Here is a 4331-nt window from a genome sequence, read left to right as displayed (position 1 = left end):
AGAGTTACATTCAAAACTACAGTCTGTTCGGATTTGGCAACTCAGGAAAAAGTATTCTATTATCTATCCTATCCTGGTGCGTTTAGAGATCTGTATCTAGATCAATTTCTATCAGAACTTGTATTATCACCCTAAAACTTCCTTCTCAGACCTAGAACATCCTTTTAATCCTAAACAACTTAAGCTTATAGTAAGACTATGACTATCTAGTCTTCAACCTACCAGCGACCTGAGAAGGAAATAAGTATTAGCTGAGTATGTACAAAGCATAAGGATGCAGCTTCAAAAAAATATTGAAATTCTAGAGACAGCTGATCAGCTGGACAGTGTCCAATATTCCCTATGACGCTGGAGAATGTTCAGCCTTTTGGCCCAGAATATCTGACAGACCTTTAGTGAAGCAAGAATTATGAAGGACTTGCTTACCCTGTACTGTGGTTTGATATGCTTGGCCCATGGGGTGGCACTATGTGGAGGTGTGGCCTAGTTGGAAGAAGTGTGTCATTGTGGGGGGTGAGCTTTGAGACTCTCCTCCCAGCTGCCTGTGAGACATTCTCCTCCTGACTGCCTCCAGATCAAGATGTAGAACTTGGGACTAGAGAGATGGCTCAGTGGTTAAGACCATCTGTTCTTCTAGAGGTCCTGAGTTCAATTCCCAGCAACCACATGGTGGCTCACAACCATCTGTAATGGGATCTGATGCCCTCTTCTGGTGTGTCTGAAGACAGCTACAGTTTACTCATATACATAAAATAAATAATTCTTTTAAAAAAGATGTAGAAGTCTCAGCACCACATCTGCCTGGATGCTGCCATGTTTCCTGCCAGGATGATAATGGCCTGGACCTCTGAAACTGTAAGCCAGCCCTAAATAAATGTTTGCTTTTATAAGAGTTGCCTTGGTCTAGGTATCTCTTGACAGGAATGGAAAGAAACCCTAAGACAGAAGTTGGAACCAGGGATGGGGGTATTGCTGTGGTAGGCCTGACCGTGCTTTTGTTTGGAGGAATGTGGATTTGGGGACTTTGGAAAGCAGATGAAATAAATAATTCTTTTAAAAAAGATGTAGAAGTCTCAGCACCACATCTGCCAGTCTCAGAGCTGTTCTCAAGTAGCAGGATCAGTGCATATATTACCTGTCTTGTTGGTCTTGCCAATCTCCCTCTTTTTGTCTGCAGCCAGTTTTATCTTACCAATAATTTTAAATCAAAGAACAAGGCTTGCATGACAAAAGCCTGTAAGGTGAGAATTCACTTGTAGGCCCAGACTTTCAGGTACAAAATTTAGCATTATAATACAAAGCAACGGAGCCATGAGACCACAAGAAGACAGGTAAGAGGTGGAGGTTGGTACTTTTTAAGGTAGTGAATTTCTGAAGCTGAGCTCAGCCAATCACCTCCTTCCTTTTGCTTGTTACTCTACTTCAAAGCTTCCAGAACTTCTCCATTAGCCATTCGTCTGCAGTGAATAAAGGTCAAGGCACGAGTGAAATTTGTTGCTATTGCATGCTAGTTATGGGCCAGCCTTGATTTCCATGAGACTGTCCCACTCCACTTAAGCCTTGACATCTCTAAGTCTCTTTGACTTGTCACTGGGCCAGGCCTGCCAAGTTTCTTTCCCATGATATTTACAAGATAGATACTGAGCCTTCCAAAAAACACAAAGAAAGTAGATGCCATTAAGAAAATACCTCACCTGATTCTCTACCCATGACCCTGAATGTCTTACTTCCAGACATATCCAACCTGTGGGGATCTCAGGATACATAACAATGCAGCCCAGCATAGATTGCAACATCATGTTGAAATGCAAAAAAGGTTGAACACCATACAGGTCATCTAAGGGCCAAACAATCAAGAACTTTTTTGTTGTCACAGGACTGGCAATGTAGGACACAGTGTTTGCCCAACACACACAGGGCCCTGGGTTTAAACCCCAGTACAGTCACCAAACAGAATATTCATTGCTGACAGCTATTTGGAAATGCAACTCCATCTGCCCGGCTTCTGTATGGTCTCTAGGGATAGATCTAGGAAGAAAGCCAGCAGCTAATGCTCATCCCCATCTTCATACGGAACCTCAAATGCCTTCCCTTTTTTCTCAGATGACATCATCTGATGATAGCCCAGGCTAGCCTCAAGCTCACTAGGAAGCTAGCTCAAGCTAATCTAGAAATACATCCTCCTCAGCCTCAGCCTCCCAAGTGCTGGTCTTACAGGCATATGCCACTGTCCTAGCTTCATTTTCATAGTTTGTCATTGCGACCATAATAGCTTAAAAACATAGTGACTCTTACTGAGTGATGACTGTTTTTAGCACTCTGATATATTAATTCATTTGATCATAACAATTGAATGAGTTAATTGCTGTATTCCCAATTGACTCAAGTAGATACAAACACAGAAAGGTTGTGTGACTTACACAAAATCATATGGTTAACAAGTTGAAAACTCTGGTTCCTCAGTCTGGCTCTAGAGTTTGTACCTGAAACTGTTGGAGATTGTTCCACCATGAGTTCTGTCTTTCTCCTAACCCCCAAGAGACTTACTAGTAAATACCCAGGCTGGCTTCAAATTATTGGGCTAAAGAAATCCTCCTGCTCCTGCTCCTGTTCCTCCTCCTCCTCGTCCTTCTCCTCCTCCTCGTCCTCATCCTCCTCCCTCCTCTTCCTTCCCTGCTCCTCCTCCTGCTCCTCCTCCTGTTCCTGATGCTCCTGCTCCTCTTCCTGCTCCTGCCCCTGCCCCTGCCCCTGCTCCTGCTCCTCCTTGTGCTCCTCCTACTCCTCCTGCTCCTGCTCCTCCTCCTGCTCCTCTTCCTCCTCCTCCTCCTGCTCCTGCTCCTGCTCCTACTTCATGCTACTCCTCCTCCTGTTCCTCCTCCTGCCCCTGCTCCTTCTTCTCATCTTCCTGCTCCTCCTCCTGCTCCTCCTCCTCCTGCTCCTCCTCCTGTTCCTCCTCCTTTTGCTCCTGCTCCTGCTGCTCCTCCTGCTCCCCTTCCACCTGCTCCTCCCTGTTGCCTGCTCCTCCCTCCTGCTCCTGCAACTTGCTCCTGTTCCTGCTCTCCTCCTGTTTCCTACAGTGCTCTGCTCCTCTTCCTGCTCCCTGCCCCCCCTGCCCTGCTCCTGCTCTATTCCTGCTCCTCCTCCAGATCGTCCTCCTCCTGCCTCCTCTCTGTTCCTGGTGCTCCTGCTCCTCTTCCTGCTCCTGCCCCTGCCCCTGCCCCTGCTCCTGCTCCTGCTCCTATTCCTGCTCCTCCTCCAGATCGTCCTCCTCCTGCTCCTCATCCTGTTCCTCCTTCTGCTCCTGCTCCTGATCCTCCTCCTGCTCCTCCTTCTGCTCCTCCTGATCCTGCTCCTCCTCCTCCTCATTCCTCCTCCTGCTGCTCCTGCTCCTCCTCCTCCTGCCCCTGCCCTCCTCCTCCTGCTCCTGCTCCTCCTCCTCACCTCCTCCTCCTGCTCTCCTCCTCTTCTTGCTCCTCCTCCTCCTGTTCCTCTCCCTCCTCCTGCTCCTCCTCCTGCTCCTCCTCCTGCTCCTGCAACTGCTCCTATTCCTGCTCCCCTCCCTGTTTCTGATGCTCTCTCCTCTTCCTGCTCTCCTGCCTGCCCCTGCCCCTGCTCCTGCTCCCTATTCCTGCTCCTCCTCCCAGATCGTCCTCCTCCTGCTCACTCCTCCTGTTCCCTGACTGATGCTCCTGCTCCTCTTCCTGCTCCTGCCCCTACCCCTGCCTGCTCCTGTCCCTATTCCTGCTCCTCCTCCAGATCGTCCTCCCTCCTGCTCTCATCCCTGTTTCCTCCTTCTGCTCCTGCTCCTGATCCTCCTCCTGCTCCTCCTTCTCCTGCCCTCTCCTCCTCCTCCTCCTCCTGCTCCTGCTCCCTCCCTGCTCTCTCCTCCTGTTTCCTCCTGCCCCTGCCCCTTCTCTCATCTTCCTGCTCCTCCTCCTGCTCCCCTCCCTCCTGCTCCTCCTCCTGTTCCTCCTCCTTTTGCTCCTGCTCCTGCTGCTCCTCCTGCTCCCCTTCCTGCTCCTCCTGTGCCCCTCTCCCCTGCTCACCTTGCTCCCTATTCCTGTCCTCCTGCTCCCCCTACTCCTCCCTCTGCTCCTCCTCCTGTTCCTGCTCCTCTCCAGCTCCTCCCTAATTCTCCCTTCCTGTTCCCTGCTCCTGCTCCCCTCCCTCCTTTCCCCTCCCTCTTTCCTGCCCTACCTGCTCCTGCTCTTATTCATGTCCTCCTCCTCCTGTTTCTCCTCCTGCCCCTGTCCTTCTTCTCATCCTCCCTGCTCCTCTCCTGCTCCTCCCCAGCCTCCTCCTGCTCCTGCTCCTTCTCCTGCTCCTGCTGC

The 4331-nt window shown here is 50.3% G+C and overlaps 1 long non-coding RNA gene across 1 annotated transcript in view; it reads right to left on the bottom strand.

Moving 5' to 3' along the window:
• Positions 1 to 680: 680 nt before the first annotated feature.
• Positions 681 to 4331, bottom strand: part of LOC116888843 — a 13722-nt gene continuing 10071 nt past the window's right edge. The window contains exon 4 of the long non-coding RNA XR_004386345.1: positions 681 to 718. This is a non-coding gene — a long non-coding RNA (uncharacterized LOC116888843). The remainder of the gene's footprint in view (positions 719 to 4331) is intronic.

The sequence above is a fragment of the Rattus rattus genome, chromosome X (genome assembly GCF_011064425.1).
Source record: "Rattus rattus isolate New Zealand chromosome X, Rrattus_CSIRO_v1, whole genome shotgun sequence".
Lineage (NCBI taxonomy): Eukaryota > Metazoa > Chordata > Mammalia > Rodentia > Muridae > Rattus > Rattus rattus.
Note: the sequence above shows the minus strand (reverse complement) of the source record. Positions and strands in the feature narration are given on the sequence as shown.